Source organism: Rhamphochromis longiceps, linkage group LG3 (genome assembly GCF_057381845.1).
Source record: "Rhamphochromis longiceps isolate RC_006_pf linkage group LG3, R_longiceps_female_GT1.1, whole genome shotgun sequence".
NCBI classification, from domain to species: Eukaryota; Metazoa; Chordata; class Actinopteri; order Cichliformes; family Cichlidae; genus Rhamphochromis; species Rhamphochromis longiceps.
This window is the reverse complement of record NC_140559.1, coordinates 70,002,869-70,020,551: the sequence shown is the minus strand read 5'-3', so window position 1 is coordinate 70,020,551 and position 17,683 is coordinate 70,002,869. Positions and strand designations below refer to the sequence as shown.

Sequence of the window (17,683 nt, the reverse complement as noted above, 5' to 3'; positions counted from 1 at the left end):
TATTTTGGCTATGGTGTCTTGTTATGAAATGTACAAGAGTAAGAGTGTTAGCATGTGTGTCAAAGCTACGTTTGACTGGGAAACTCAAAGCTCAATAACCTGTATCAACAACAATTCACTGCAGCCTGTGTAATATTTGATGCATCATAATTTATTCCAGTCTATCTTGCAAATACATGTTTGCGTTGCAATGTCATGCACAACACACACAACTATTAGAGCCTTAAGATCAAACCTGCGTCATTCTTTTGGTCCACTGCAGTGTAGCAGTCAAACAAGGAGAAGTGAAGTGGCCCCAAATGGCCAGGATAGAGATCAGAGGGTTAATGCGTAAAATGTATAAAAATATTATTGATTACAGGATAATACATTAATGTTAATATCAACAATAAGCTTTTTACTCTGAAGTTACAAGTATAAACAATGCTGTTGCATTTACACTTAAATTTTTTACTATAAGTATGGAAACAAGTGAACAGCATTTTATAATAAGTTTAACTGGAATTCTGTACACTGAAAAACAAACAACAGATAAAAAAATACAAACAAACAGCCAGTGCCTTCATCTGTCCATTAAATGTCAAACATCGCTTTGACCTGTAGTCTCTGCTCGTCAGCACATGCTTTTAAAAAGAGCTCCATGTCCTCTGCAAACTGAAAAACAAAGAGGAAGAAGTCCCTCTACACAAAAACACTGTGGATGACAGGCCAGGCAAACATCTATTGACCTGTTTGAATGCCTCCTCATCATGTGAGCCTTGAAGTTTTTTTGTAAGAAGACTAAGACCACAGTGAGGACGTTTCATTTTCATGGACTTTCCACAAGCCCCAGTTTCATTTAGCACAGAGGGTGGAGCACATGAATGTTCTACCCAAGATTCAGGAAATGGTTTAGATGCTGGAGACGAGACATGGAGAGGGAGACGAGGCTCCACGGAGAGTTCAGTGGGGAGCAGTCCTGAATGCTGACATGACAATAATTGCCTTGCCATATCCCCACGCTGTATGACTGTCATGTTACAGAAGGGCAGTGAAAGTGCACCGGCACATCATTTTGTCTGTAAGAGAGAAAAAAAGAAAAAACATGTAATTTAAATGTAGTTGTATAGAATGCAGTCAGTTTATCTAACAATCAGATTGTACATATTAACAAAAATATCCAAGCCGTCCTCAATAATGAAAGCAAAATGGTGTGGATCACAAGAGCTGTCAGGAAATGTGGTGAACAGGAAAAATATTTAATGAAAACACTTTTTTCTCTCGCTGATGAATGAACTGAACTGTACAATGTGAAAAATAACTTTTAAGTCAACAAAGACCTGCAGAGGTGCTGAAAAGAAGTGCATATTTATGACTTTAACTATGAGGTATATTTAATACCAACATACCTTTGAAAGGCAAAGCACTTTGAATGTGTCCATTTATATGCTGCTCAATCTTTGCCCTGACAGCAGGGCTGAAAGTGGGGCACAGAGGGCAGTGAAACAGCCAACACGTGGTGCATTCCTGCAACTCTGGCCTGGAGGCAGAACTCCAATTTGATATTTGCATCTAAAACAGAGAGAAAAACAGATAAACACCATATACACATTTAAGTTCAGGTTTTAGCAGAAATAACACGTTACAGTTAGCATGTAAGAGATTTGGGAGAAAATTCTTTACAAAAACATAATTTACAAGAAACTTTTATTTGTGACATACGTATCTATTGACATATAAAAGACAACTGAACAAAGGCTAACTAACATCTGGGCAATAAAACAGAATAAATAGAGAATATTAGTATTTATACATATATAAAATTCTCTGTTACGACCTTTACAATGTTTTTGCAGGTGGAATGAGAGACATGAATAAAGTGCAATATGCAGTAAATGGAACAATGTGCATTGATGTTACAGATCATGAAAAGTAGTGAAGTGAATTTGTTCATAACAAGCAAAAATCAAATACGTTTGAAACTGACCACTAAATGCTAACCAGAGGTGTCAAAAGTGCACATTCTTACTAAAGTTTAGATGCCTCGGGGGTCTGACCGTTGTTGTAGCGCTAACAAAGTGCCAACGTAATCAGTGTAAGCAAACTAGATGATTCCTACAATTATATAATTATTAACGGCAAATTTAGACATGAAAGACTCTGTAACAACCTTTACGATCCACTTGCAAGGTTTCCACAGTCGATGGCTGTATCCCAATTCAGGGTCTGCAGCCTTAAAGTTCGCAGCCTCAACGGTCCATGAACTCTGAACATCTGAACTCTGAAGCATGAACTCTGTGTCAAAGATTCAAGTTGCAGTTATTTATATTTCCTATCACCTTAAATCTTCACTCAAAGACACTCAAGTATCTGTGACAGTGTGTATATAGATGTATCATATATAAGAGAGAAATATTGTTCTTTTAATATGTTGGCATTACTAAATGTGGCTCAGTGCTTACATATATGTGTAAAAAGCAAATGTACGAGCTGTGATAACTGTGTCTGATAGAATGAAGAGTAGACTGATAAATGAAATATTCCTTTATTGGGTGAGAAAATCAGACCATGTCATAACTGCTTTAAGTCATACAGAATAGACATCAGAGCCTTAAACAGGCTGACTTCTGCTAAATGGGTCAAACTGGGCAGAAAGTCTACAAACACATAACATCCTTATAGAATATGATGTAACACTATAGATCAACTTAGCTCAGAATATATAAAGCATATAAACAATCACAGCAATATGATGCAACAAACACAGCAGTGCTACTGATCCAAAATACTCAAAGCTTCATAGAACTGAAACAAACATTTATTTTAGCTCCATTCTGCTGCTGATACAGACTTTAGGTTTCTGAACATTAAACTTGTTGCTGCCTTTCATAGTGTGTAACTTGAAGGCCCTGAGTACTTTCTCCCACACTGAAAACACTGGGAGGATAACATTATTTGAACATTACCTAATAAGACTGATTCAGCACAGACAGTTATGTTAAACTTTCCTAGCAGTCCTTCACAAACAGGGAACAGTCTGTCTATTCTCTCCATCTGTCAGCTGCTGCTGGCTCTTCCTCCTCCTCTTCCTCACACACTGCTGAGTTTGTCCTGGTGGATCATCAGGGCTGCAAAGCCTCACAGATGATGTGCAGCAGTGGGTCCCTCAGTCTGTCCTCACTCTGGACACTTGCAGTCGTCACACATGGAAATCAAATGTGTGATAAGCTGCAGGATTCAAACACAAGTGTGACTTATAAACACATGTTCATACTTTTATTCCACAATCAGAGAGAAAGAAACAGAGAGAGAGTGCAGGACCATAGCTGGACTCGCCATCGGGCCCACCGGGCATCTGCCCGGTGGGCCGCTGGCGATTTTTTGCTTTTATGGGCCGATCGATTTTTTTTTTTTTTTTGGAAGGGTATAAATAATGAAAGGTGTTGGATTGGCCAATTGGTCATGATCGACTCTGGGCTGGACCAATTACAGCCGAGGAGGTCGGATGCACCCTCCCCCTTGTTTAGCAATCTTATAGATGAACTAAAGAAAATGGAGAACAAAAAAAGGAAAGGAGGTGCAGAAAAAATTAGGGCCAAAAAGAAACAAGCCCTTCAGGCAGACGCTGCCAAATGTGTAAAAATAACTGAATTGTTTGGCGGTAGCTGTGGCATAGCTTCCACAGATTTAGCAACATCAGCAAGTGGTGGAGGCCAGCAGGTGGATAAGGGAAAGGGGAGGCAAGAGGAGGAGAGACCCGAGGCCGCCACCGGTCATAGTGGCAGAGGAACTGAACTTCAGGTAAGAAGTTATGACCTGCTGTCTATCTGTGTCAGATATAAACCAAGTTTAGTTGTAGTTTGTTTTCGTTGTGCTGACTTTTTACAGTCGCTTAGAATAACTGGTACTAGCTAGCATGACGGAGTTTATATACTGCTGGGCGGGTGCTATGAAGTTACTGATAGTAAATTTTATTTTATGCTTAAGGTTAGTTTCTCAAACTCCTCAAAATCTTAACAAATTGTGCCAATCCTTACATGTTGCACCAGGCTGATTTATCATCAAAAGTGGAGAAGTCTGTGACAGAGGAGACAGAAGAGCAGCAGAGAGAGATGGAGCAAGAGAGAGAAATAAAAGAGCAGGAGATGGAGATGGAGAGATGACTTTATGTCATCCATGAGGGATGCATTTGACATATGTTTCACATATTATAGCCCAACAAGTTACTTATAGCAATTTAAATACGAGCAATCACTTTTTGGCAGACAATCACTTTTTGGCACAACACCGGCTATTTTTTGTGTTTCTTTTTATCGCTCTGTAGCTGAGTTCAATTGAAAGCCTGCATGCGCTAGTACCTCTTGCCACAAGTTCCCAGAATCCTTTGCGGTTTTACCCCTGAATGACATCACATTTTTGGTGGGCCGGTCTCTAGTCAAAATGCCCGGGCCGATTTTTTGTCCCAGTTCAGCCCTGTGCAGGACAGACAGACAGGTGACAGTCTCAGGTGTACACACTGCTACACAACAGCACCAGAGAAGGAGGATTTAGTGTTTGTGTTATTACGAGTGCTAAACAAGAAGAGTTCCCAGATGGTGCAGTGGACACATGTGTGACTGCTGTGATTAAAGCATCTTTCTTTCAGCTTAACGAGTGAACCGTCAGCTCGTTCAAACACACGTTAAAGTCCGTTTGGCTCGACACCACCGAACAGAGGCAGCAATATAACATAGCTAACATTAACAGTGCAGTGAATCCTGCTTGTGCCGTGATATTCAGGACTGCAAACCGAGCAGCATCACTGACTTTCAGCTTGTTGTGTTTGTGGATATATGACTGACTTTAATTATCCACAAAATCATCACATTCTCTGTAGGATTAAGGTCGACTATTGAACAGCGTATATTTTAAAGTAAAGGCTTTAAAACCAAGTAAACGCTGAAAGTACAAACATCACTAATGTCACATAACTCTGCCAACATGTGGCCAACAGGAATGTTTTAATGTTCTTCATTATTAAACATTTGCACATAAATAAGTGACATAATATTCAGTACTTACTTCTGAAAGTTTACTCTTCAGCCGCCCCTCTTCCGCCGTTTTCTTTCGGCAACATTATCCACACCCACCGCCGCGCCGTTCTCTCAGAACTGAAGAAACTTCTTGGATAAAACGTCTTCAAGAAATTTAAAGCAGTTCAGACGCTTTTCTTTCCCAGCTCCTCAGACTGTCCACCCTGTTAGCTTCGTTAAGCAGCCACGAAGAGTAGAAGGCCAAGTATGAGTTTCAAACAATAAACACATTTATTTTTAAACCCTGCAAATAAACAACATTAACATCAAAAGTTTTACATTTCCTAAATGTATCCCACAATCTGAATATAACACCCACTTCCCCACGTTTGATCCGCTGTGTTAAATATGATTAAGAACAGAATTCAATCATTTGCAAATCCTATGAACCAGTATTTTAAACAAAGTGAGAAAATGAAACATTTAAAGAAAAATATTAGCCCATTTTGAATTTGATGGCAGCATCCTCTCTCCAAAAACTAAAGGCTTTACGATGTTTAGTGCTGGACCATGTTGGTTAATGTGTAAACTCAACAGTTTCCATTTTGATTAACCTGACCAACATCTAACATAGAACACCTTTGAAGTGGACCTCGCACCCTGTGGATAACTTCAAACACGTCGAGGTCTTCAGAGGCTGAACTTTGACCCAGCATCACAAGGAGCGCCATAAACACTTGTTACAGTTATTAGAAGGAAGCCAGCCTTTAGACATCCCCACAACGACATCGTGACCAAGGGTCTGTTGCATGATTTTTAACATGGCTACAATGTGTCGTCTGCTGAGTCATCGTTTAATACAACAACGTACTGAAAGAGAGCATTCAGCATCTGACTGAGCTGGACTAACCTTCCCTTTCAAAAGTGAAAACTGCAACATAAAACTGGAATACAACCAACTTCTAATGAAATGTAACATTTTATAACATGAACACAGATTCCAGGTGAGCTGTGTCTTCCAGGACTGGATTTACCAGAACAGGTATGAGGACGGTGCCTGACGGGCATGTACGAGCTGGAGTGGATCCCAGCTAACACAGGGTGAGGAGACAGACGACCGTTCACGCTCACACTTATTCACCAGTTAACCTAACCCCACTACCTGAATGTCTGTGAACTGTGGGAGGAAGCCAGAGTCCCCTGAGAGGACCCACACAAACACGGGGAGAACATCCAACCTCCACAGAGACTCTCTCTGCAGTAAAAGCACAAAATAAAAACCACACCGTCATGTAATTCAAGAAACTGGTCTTAAAAAACAGTTAATCTAATGTGTCCACATGGAGCCCGTGTTAAGGTCCGTACTGGGCTTCAGAACATCAAGTGAACAACGTCAGATGGGACCTGAGTGCGTTGTCTCCTGATAGAAAGTGCTGAGGATCAGAAGGACTCAGGGACAACACGATATCTGTCCAGCAGAGGGCGGCATTATTCCAAACGGCTCCATCCTAGAAACATGATGTGGAACAGCTGACCTGTAGATCTGCTCAAGAACAATCGTCACAGTCTGATCACAGTCAGTCCCACGTCTGCCATGTTCTCAGCTTCCTTTAGTACAGGTAGCTTTAATGATCATTTCAAGTGTGGTTGTTTCATGGAAACAGAGAGCAGACTGCAACATCTGTGACAGCCGCCTCTAACACTCTGATGGACGTGTGGACAGCAATGCTGCCTGGAACAGTACCGATGTTTCAGGGCTGATGACGTTTTTGGGTGGGACATCTACATCCTGACATATCAAGGTTACTTTACTTTTACGTAAATTTGCTTTACAGAAAAATAATAGCATTTGTCATCCCTTCACAAACACACACATCGATTTAAACCTGACAGACACATATTTGGAAATTAGACGCGATGAATCAAATCAGAAAAACAGTTATTAGTTATTAAGTTTAGTGACGGCAGCAGGGACAAAGCTGCTTTTATAAGACTTTGTCCTGCATCATTCTCATGATAAAACAGACTCAATGGCCCCAAGATATTTATATGACTGCACTTGATCAGGTTTGTCCGGATTTCAAACTGTTCTAAAAGTCTTTTGATTCAAATCTGGGGCTGTGTTATTGAAAGCAGCAGAGAAATCGATGAACTGAAGTCCTTTACTCTCTACATGTTTGACAATCAGGTGAAGTAGAATCAAAAGCGTGTCCTCCACTCCTCTGTTGGGCTTATGTGCAATCTGCATTGAATCAAGCTGAAGTTCAGTGTCTTCCATAATCACATTTCTCATGATTTGTTCAAAGACTGAGGTGAGGGCAGCAGGCCTGAAGTCGTTTAGAACTTTTGGACGACTAGATTTAGGACCAGGAACCACGACAGCTTCTTTCCCAAGAGAGGGCATGAACGAGTTATTCAGAATAACCTAAAATATAGGACTGAGTTCTTGAGCACAAGTGTAGGAGCCATATGAGTTGTTCCTTTTTGTTTTGGATTAAGAGGGTTGGTTTAAATGCACAACTTGTATTGGTGCACGGGTGTGGGGCGTGACTCGTGGGCGTGTTAGGTGATAAATGTGGTTGCACTCACCTGTTCACCGCACCTGATGAGCAGAAAGGTCGGGTGAGCATGAGGGGAAACCTGTTGACCCCAGCTTGAGTCATTTTGATGCATTTTTGGCTGTAACTTGATGTATGTTTTATGTAGTGATGGGCAGATGAAGCCCCATGAAGCACTGAAGCTTTTCATCCAATTGGTTCACCCCAACGCGAAGCTTCATGAAGCTTCATTTGCTCTAGCAGGACACCTACTGGACGTAAAAATAATAGCTGGCATGAATTTGAAGAGTGTGGCATTTTGCACACAGCCTGTAAATGTCAACAACAAAAGGAGTGTGTAAAACATGTATATTGTAGTGATGGCAGTATACTGTGTATATTTATAGTGGCAGTATGGGAAATGATTATTTGGAAATGCTTGAAATGGAAATGATCATTTACTGTGAGGTGAGGTGTGGTTGGGGTGTGGACAGTGGTTGTGCTTTTGTAACGTTGAGGTATGGACAGCTACACACTGAGGCTTTGTCCTGCCTGTTCACATTTTATTCTGTAAAAACTAAATTTTCACTGCTTTTATGACCTTTTTAGTGGGGAGAACATAGCTAGGATTTAATGATTTAACAAATCTTTTGAATCCTTTGTCCTCCACAATGCTAAATGGCTGGGAGTCCTCAATCACCATGCTGACCAGGTCTTCATCTATTTGAGATTGTTCTCCTGAGGAAAGACAATAAAGATAAAGCACAAATATAAATATCACATACGTAACTTATAACAGTTGTATAATATTGTTATATCATTTAGTAACATTACTGCATGCTATATTATCATGGCATTTGATGGCTCACCTGGTCTTGCTCCACAATCGGTGTCCCCCTTATTCTCATGCAAAGCTCTGTAGTGCCTAAGCATGGATGAGGTGTTGTTGTTATATCCCAGCTCCCTGGCACATAGAAAACACTTCACCTTGTACAAAAGTCAAGACAGCTCAATATAAATTGTATTGCACCATCAGTATCATGAAAATACATCTTCTGTAGAAATTTACATACCTTGTTGGGAGGAATAAGATCAAAATGTTCCCACACAGGGGAGGACATCCTCCTCTTCTTAGCTGGCTCCATTCTCTCCTGACTTTCTCTCCTCACTCTCATAAACCTCCAAACGGTCTCCAAACTCTCACTAACCGCAACTCTCCATCAAACACCCACATTTTTGAATGAAGTCTGAGGGGTTTATATCGCTGTCATATCTCGCGGCAAAGTTCGAACCACTTCATGAACCAGTCACGTGGTACAGCCGGGCAGCGAGGCTTCGGACGTCATCATTTTCAGCTCCTCCCATAAATGAAGCAAGCCTCGATACGCGCTTCGCGGAAACGCCCCCTCCATTACTCGACACACGCTCCGAAGCCTCGATACAGAACGTCCCATCACTAGTTTTATGCACTAATTGATGCCATAGGCCGATGTTGTAGTTTGGTGTAGTAATTGGTGTAATTCTTTGTGAGTTGCAGTCATTGTGTTTGTGCAGTCTGTGCATTTGTTTAATAGTTCGATGTGCTGATTTGTATAGTGGACAGTAACACGTGGAATTAAAGGAGCAAATAGTGCAGAAGTGCATCTCATGTGTTTGTTGTTGTCGTCATCAGCGTCCTCATGTTTAGCCTGCTGCGGACATTTGCTGGAGGAGCCACAACAACTTGTCAACAGAAGAGTTTGTAGGTTTTATTGGATTATTTATATATAGTTTGATTGGTGAGAGTTTAAGGTTCGCTGTTGCCTTTTAGAGTAAGCCTGTGGCTTCACACAGCTGGTTTCAATCAGGAGTCTTATTCCCCTGTTAGGTTTCAGCAGTTTCACCTGCATTAGGCGTTGTACTGATTTGCTTTCTATTGTGCATCAGGCGGCTGAAGCCATTGGCTTGGGAGTACCGCCGCAGTTTGTGTTTAAGACAGTTTGTCTTCCTCACAGCTGACGGTATGGAGGTACATAAATACCCATCGCCAGTATGTACGGAAGTGTTGCAGCTTTAAGGCAGGGATGACTCCTGGAGTTGCTTTCACACTGTATATGCTTTATTTCACAATCCGATCATACCAAAAACATACAGCAGCTCCTCTCCGACTCCTAGCCCCTTTGCTGCGGTGGAAAAAGAACCACTCCAAAACCCCTTCAAGGAACATATGTACAACAGAGTTTTCCTAACACACCAATGGGGCGTTCAATGCCATCTTGTAAATATAAGTACTCTGACAGAATAACAGTTCAAATGAAAAATATACCAGAACAAACAAGCAACCAAAAAAGAAGTGTGGGGTACCTTTGAACCAATGAACAAAGTATAACCATTTATACTTTTTAACATAACCCGGCCCCGTCGATATGTGTATCTCTCACACTCTCCCCCACTCGAGAAATGTCGTCCCGACATAAATGTACCTTATAATCGACAATCCATAGAGAACAATAGAATGGCATGGACTATGTACCAGGTTACATTACACCCTTTTTTTTTTTTTTTTTAAGTTACCCAAACTACCGTGCACTGTAGTTGTGTATACTCCTGATATAATCAGTTCAGCTTTTCTTTTTTTTTTTTTGTCCACAATTCAATCTATCAAATTACCATGCTATTTGTACTCTCCTGTAAAGGCATTAACTTTGTCCACATCTCATCTGAACACTAAGCATCTTCCCTTTACTCATACACATGTTCGGCCTGCAATCCATGTGTCACAATATTTCAATCAACATAGGTACATTTGTTACAATCTGAAATAGGGGTACCAAGTGTAAACATTATATCTTCCCCTTTTACCAAGGTCGCCAGTAACCTTGAATATTCACACATTTGGTGGCCACTATTCTTTCTTCAAGACTTGGTTGTCCAAGTTTACTATAGGTCAAAGTCTGTGGTCTCCTCCTTTCTCTCTTTGGGTATGGACTTGGCTGGTCTGTTTCCAAAGCCTCTTCGACATCAGAGCTGCTGTCCACCTCCCCTGCCCCCACAATAGCCACATCCTCTGGTTCCCTATTGTCCATTTTCTCCTCATCAGCTTGGCTGGGGTCCCCCTGGCCATCTCCTGACATGTGAGGAAGCTCATCTGGCTCACCCCCGTCCCTTAGTGGCATAAACTCTGCCGCTGTGGGGTCCAATGTAGGTGAACACTGAGGCTCAGGATAAGGCCAGGTGAAAACCGCATCAGAAAACTCATCTGTGTCCTCCTCCTCCTCACTCCCCACTTGTGTCGGAGTCATGCATGTTTGTTTCCGTTTGTTATAATGTCTTTTCCTTGTTTTAGTACTAGTTACAGTTGCCTCCGTATCTGCTGGGAGCGGAAGAAAATCGCAAGGCAACAACATATTCCTGTGCAAAATCCTTGTCCTGCCTTTACCATTCTCTGGCTCTAACTCAAACACAGGACTGTCCTCTCCCTTTTGTCTTTTAATGATGTAGATGTTGTCTTCCCAATAGGAGCGGATTTTACCTGGCCCACCCCTCTCCACAACATTTCTAACAAGGACACGACTCCCTATTTGAAGTGGTGGACCATGCACACTTTTGTTGTACTGCCTTTTACCTCGGTCAGCTGACTTAGCTGCATTTTTGGAGGCGACAGTGTAAGCTTCAGCCATTCTCCTTCTCCATCTGTCCACATAGTCCTGGTAGGAGCCTGAACTGTCCTCCTGCTCAATGCCAAAGAGAAGGTCAACTGGTAACCGTGGTGACCTACCAAACATTAGGAGAAAAGGAGGGTAGCCAGTGGCCTCATTAACAGTACAATTGTAGGCATGTACAACTTTATGGAGGTGGCTTTTCCAGTCTCTTTTCTGTTCCTCTGTTAGTGTTCTTAACATCGAGAGCAAGGTCCTGTTGAATCTTTCGGTCTGCCCATTTCCTTGTGGGTGATAAGGAGTAGTGTGTGACCCTTTAACACCAGCCAGTTCTTTTAAATGGTGCAATAGTCTATTCTCAAACTCTCGCCCCAAATCGTGGTGTAGTTTTTCTGGAAAACCAAACCTGAGACAATAATCATTGAATAGTTTTTCTGCTACAGTCTTAGCTGTCTTATTTGTAGTTGCGTAGGCCTGAGCGAAGCGGGTGTAGTGGTCCATAACTACAAGTATGTATTCACACCCCCCCTTGCATTGCTCCAGGTGCAAAAAGTCAACTGAAACCAACTGAAATGGATGAGTGGTCTCTATGCTCAACATAGGTGCCCGTGCCTGTCTGTTTGGCTTCCTCTGTTTGAGACACTCACAAACATTACTGACAAAGTGTTCAATGTCTCTTTGCATCTTAGGCCAGAAGAAACGATCCCTAATTAAATTTAGGGTCCTTTCTGATCCCAAGTGGCCCATCTGTTGGTGTAGTTCTTTGAGCACTAGTGGGTGGTAAACTGAGGGGAGAACTAGTTGTTTTTTGTGTCGAGTCTCTCTGAACATAGTTCCATCCTCTCTGATTTTCAGTTTGCTCCACTCTCTAGCCAATGCTTTAAACTCAGTGCTCTCAGTCTTAATTTCCTGTGTGGTGGGCCTTTTGTTTTGCACTACAGACTCGTACATTTTACCTATCACGGGGTCTTGCCGCTGTGCTGCACAGATTTCCTCTCTCGGTATTGGCTGAATCATGTCCAGCAGTTCCTCTGCTTGTGTTTGATGCTGAAGGGTGTGGAAGGAGACAGCGTTAAACATTAGAGCTTCTGTTTGCTGCACTAATATGCCCTGCTGTGAGGCTACAACCACGTCCTGGCTAACCGTCTGTGTACAGCAGTTCATATAGTCCTCAAAATCGAGGGGCATCCTGGATAAAAAATCTGCATCTGCATTTGTTTTTCCTGGCCTGTATTTTATCGTAAAGTTGAAATCTGCGAGCTCAGCCACCCAACGCTGACCTGATGCATTCAACTTTGCTGTCGTTAACACATAGGTGAGTGGATTATTATCTGTATAAACCACAAACGATGGCGCATGCAGCAAATAATCTCTGAAGCGCTCACAGACAGCCCATTTGAGAGCTAAAAACTCCAGTTTGCCAGCATGCATATGGTAATTTTTTTCTGGCGGCGTTAACGTTCTAGATCCATAAGCTATGACTCTTAACTTGCCATTACTGCGCTGGTAGAGCACTGCTCCTAACCCTGCTTGAGAAGCATCAGTATGAAGCACAAATGGTTGGTCTAGATCAGGGTAGCCTAGGATCGGAGGACTGGCCAGTTTATTGACTAAGTAAGACAAAACCTGATGGTGTGACTCTGTCCATTTCACAGGGGCTGATGAAGGCAACTGTCCTTTAGCCTGTTTGTTTTTCTCCTTCCTTCTCTTGTTCTGTGTTTTTAAGTCCTGTGGGCTACTTTTAGCATTTGTTTGGGCTGCTAGCAGTTCATACAAAGGTTTGGCGATACGTGAAAAGTCCTGTATATAGGCTCTATAATAAGATAGGAAGCCCAAAATCTGTCTCACTTCCCCCACTGTACTAGGGTGTTTCTCTTTAAGTGACATCACGGAGGCGACTTCTGCTGGATCCATACTATGGCCATCTTTTGACACCACTCTACCCAAAAACCTGACCTTAGGCTTGAACAGTTCACATTTCTTAGCAGTAAGTTTGACCCCATGTCTCTGATACCTTTGTAGCACGGCTCTTACATGCTCAACATGGTCCTCAAAAGATTTACTGTGGACCAAATTGTCATCAAGGTACGGTAGACAGATATCATCACGCAGACCCCAAAGACACTCCTCCATGCTCCTCTGGAACTCTGCTGGGGCGGAGCTGAGTCCAAATGGGATTCTAACCCACTGGTATAAACCCCAGGGGGTGATGAATGCAGTGAGTGGCTGACTGTCTTCGTCTAGGAATCCTTGATGATAAGCCTTTCCCTGGTCTAGTACTGTAAACCAGGAGCTACCAGTAAGGCTGTCCAACATGTCCTGTATCCTGGGAATAGGATGTCTGTCAGGCACCGATTTGCGATTAAGTTCTCGATAATCCACACAAAGTCTGAGGTCACCGGACTTTTTCCTAACACAGACTATCGGTGACGAATAAGGCGACTTGGATTTTGTAACCCACCCCCTATTGATCAAGTCTTGCAGGTAAGCTTTTACTTCCTGATGCAGAGGTTTAGGCACACTGTTGTAAGTCTTTTGAACTGGTGTTTGGTCGTTGAGGGTGATGTGCATCCGAAGGCTAGGAATGCAGCCTACATCATTTTCGTCTTTTGCAAAAGCTTTGCATTCCTCCCTAAGCATCATCCTCACCGCCGACTGTTGGCCACTCGTTAGATGGTCTAGAACTACAGGGGGATCCCAAACACCACTTGTCTCACCTGTGGGGGCTAATGGGACTTCGACACCTGCATCGTCTGCTGTTTTAGTTGTTGGAGTTTCTACAGGTTTTAGGGCAGCTGGGTATATTGCTTTTACGCCCTCAATGTGCCCCAGGACCACACGCGGATCTACAGTAATATTATGGCATGTGGTATTTGTGACAGATACTGGGACCATGGCTGAGTTGCCCCTTTTTACTTTAAACAATACTTCCTGCAAATGAAGCCCCTCAGGCAGGCTGGGGTTCAGAACAGGACAAAATAACATTACAGTGTCCTCGTCAGCCTGTATGCGTGTGCGACAGCGAATGGTAGTAGCTTCACTAGGGCCTAAAACAACTTTACTCCGCCCTGTCTTGACTTGGATCTCTTCCGCAGCTGTTCGATGTGTCTCTATCAACTGGATAAAAGTCTTAGCAGATCCGACGTCAATACCAAAAGCACTACTCACAATATTTGCAGCACAGTCACTGTTTTTAACACCCTGTTGTTTAAGTTGTTCGTTGATGATTTCTTCTATAACATTGTATCCAATAATGGGATCCTGAGCTACATTTGGGTCACTAGAGACCAATACGGGCACTAGGAGACTCGAGCTGGTCGTCTCCACCCCCGTCAGTCTAAACTCTACAGGGACCCACCCCATAAATGGTATCTCTGTCTGATTAGCTGCGAGCCCATTTAATGGTTCTGAACCTAAGAGTTCATCTATCCCCCTGATAGTGGTGTGAGGTAAGTGCTCGACTCTCCAGTTCTCATTTATTACGGTAGCCTGTGCACCCGTGTCCCACAATGCGGTGACTGGTACATTGTCAAAGGTGCATCTCACCATTTTTCGTCTACCAATCAGCTTCACTAATTTTTGTCCTTGCTTATCTGATAGAAGGTCAGAATATCCCATGTATGACAACCACCCCTTTTTCTCTCTTTCCCTCAAATGTTGTTCAACTAGCCTCACCGCTTTACATACATGTTTGTGATGGTGCCAGTGTTGTCCCTGACAGGCTTTAGAACAGTAACTGACAGATGAGCAGCCTGCACACCTCTGGAGTGGGGTGCTGACCGACTCTCTCTGGTGGCAGCAACCACAGCGGCGGGACTCCTGATGTGGCGGTGGGGTCACTGCTGGTCCCGTGGCAGTGGCCCTCTGGCGTTTCCCTGCAGCTGAAGTGGAGCTCGGCATCCTCTGGAGATGTGGCCAGGCTGGCCACACTTAAAGCAGTGGGTGCAGTTGTCTCCCTCTCCGTTGCTCTGGCAGGTCCTGCAGCCTTTCTTCCTCCAGGTACCCGCGGCAGCATCTGATGTCCTCTTTGTAGTCTGCGACTTGCCAGCGTTCAGGGAAGCAAGAACCATCTGCCTCACCTCTGCAACCTCGTTCCTCAGCTCTTTCACCAGGTCGTGCATTTCGGGTGGAGGATGATTTTTCTTGTCTTCCTTGGTGGCGGGGATCTGTGAGCTGCTGCGTGGTTCATCCCTAGTATGTAGCTCATTGATTCTTGGTGGTTTTGTATTGTTCCTCTTTAACTTGTTCAGTCTTTCTGTCTCGAGATTGGCAGCTTCATTTAGTTTCTCAATCAGCATTTCATCAGTCACATCTGGGTTGTCAAGAAGGGCTTTAATCTGGAACTTTATGTTGTCATTTTGCAGCCCAGTACCCACTGATCTCAAAAACTTCCTTTTTACCAGGTCCCGACTGTAGTGTTCTGCTTCTTTGTCCTTGGATGCGTACAGGAGGCGATCTTTAAGCTCAATGGCTCTGAATAAAAAGTCTTGAGCTGACTCTTTTGGATCTTGGGAAATATTTATCAGTTTTTGGTACAAATCAGATGTGTCATCTTCTCGGTAATGTCCTTTTAATATTGTCTTTAACTGTGTGAGTGTCAAATCAGTCTTTATTTCAAGCATATCACGCAGTTTGAGACCTGGATTGATGGCTCTTATCACTGCTTCAATAACTTCTGACTCACTGTGGCCTTTGCGGAGTCCATTTTCCATCTGATGCAGCAGGTTGGTATAGGACAGCCGATCGCGCTGCCCTCCCTCACCTATTTGGCCACAGATGCGAAACTCCCTGCGAATTGTCACCTCTGGTACTTTAGAAGACAGCAGGTTCGGGGCAGCGTCCGCCATCTTGAGTTTCTGCCCTATCGCTCTAATTTCTTCCTGCAGCTCGTCATACTTGTCTCTTGCGTCTGAAGGGCGGGAAAAATCACTCTCGGCCGTATTGTCTTTAGCTTTATATTCGCCCAAAAACGATAAAAGTTCTTTCACAAACTGTACAGCATCGTCTGGTGTATAACTGTTTTCCACCTCGTCCAGTTTATGTTCTATAACTTTCATCAGTTGGCGTCTGGAAGTGTCTTTTGTAGGCTCATTTAGCGGTGTAGCAAAGCCTTTCACCTTATAACCCACTTCTATGAGCTGATCACGACTTAGCTGGCAGAGTGTGGCGGTGATCTTATCTCGTCGGGCTTCTATCTCCATTGTGGGTACTCACAAGCTTGTCTTTAGTCCGTCAGATTTCAGGTCCGGTGCTTGGAGAAAGGTTTTTCTTCAGCCGTGCGGTAGCGCTAACGTTAGCCGCTAATGGCGCTAACCAGGCTTCTGCTTCACTCTCGTGCGGGAAGTTCTTCAAACCTTCCTCCTGGCTGGCTCGCCATGATATGTTGCAGCTTTAAGGCAGGGATGACTCCTGGAGTTGCTTTCACACTGTATATGCTTTATTTCACAATCCGATCATACCAAAAACATACAGCAGCTCCTCTCCGACTCCTAGCCCCTTTGCTGCGGTGGAAAAAGAACCACTCCAAAACCCCTTCAAGGAACATATGTACAACAGAGTTTTCCTAACACACCAATGGGGCGTTCAATGCCATCTTGTAAATATAAGTACTCTGACAGAATAACAGTTCAAATGAAAAATATACCAGAACAAACAAGCAACCAAAAAAGAAGTGTGGGGTACCTTTGAACCAATGAACAAAGTATAACCATTTATACTTTTTAACATAACCCGGCCCCGTCGATATGTGTATCTCTCACAGAAGACTAGGCTGGGTTAGCTAGGTTTAACAGGCAGATTAGTGGGGATGTTACTCCTGTTAATTGTGTGTGTCCAAGGTTTATTGAAAGGAACGTCATTAATTTGATGTGTTGGAATGAAGCTCTGTGGCATAGGTGCAGTTCAGCGTTTGGATTTTGTAATGTTTGAGTTATGAGTTATAAGTTTTTTGCAGCTGTTCACCTAAAAATGCAGCCAAGGCATTTTTAAAATAAACATTTCAAACTATTTACAGAACAATCAGCTGTTCGGCATCAAATCTGATGCCACACAAATTATTTGTGCCACTGCAAAAAATAATTTCTGTCCACTATGAGATAAAGGAGAACAACAGCCTGATACCTGCAGGCCTGACAACAGCAGATGTATCACTCCACATCAGCCACGCCGCTTTGCTAGCTAAAACACAGAAGGACGCTGTCATAGCCTGTCAACCATGTTGATTAGCTGCGTATATACACAAATGTGAATCGCATCATTGGCTGGACTATGGGATAAGGTGGCATCATTCTAATCGCATACAGGAGCAGCCGGACACTTACTGACTATTAACTACTCGATTTAAATCAAGACGCAACCTCTCGCGCTTTCTCTCTCACACACACACACACACACACACACACACACACACACACACACACACACACACACACACACACACACACACACACACACACACACACACACACACACTTTCTAACAGCCATCTTCAAGATAAAACAAATCAAGTTCCAATAAC

At 43.1% G+C, this 17,683-nt stretch overlaps 1 long non-coding RNA gene across 1 annotated transcript; it reads right to left on the bottom strand.

Moving 5' to 3' along the window:
• Positions 1-7,699: 7,699 nt before the first annotated feature.
• LOC146676594 (uncharacterized) lies at positions 7,700-8,983 on the bottom strand. The gene is made up of 3 exons (XR_014910558.1): positions 8,602-8,983; positions 8,398-8,515; positions 7,700-8,266 (listed from the first exon to the last, which is right to left on the bottom strand). It is a non-coding gene; the product is annotated as an uncharacterized LOC146676594 (long non-coding RNA).
• Between the last annotated feature and the right edge of the window lie 8,700 nt (positions 8,984-17,683).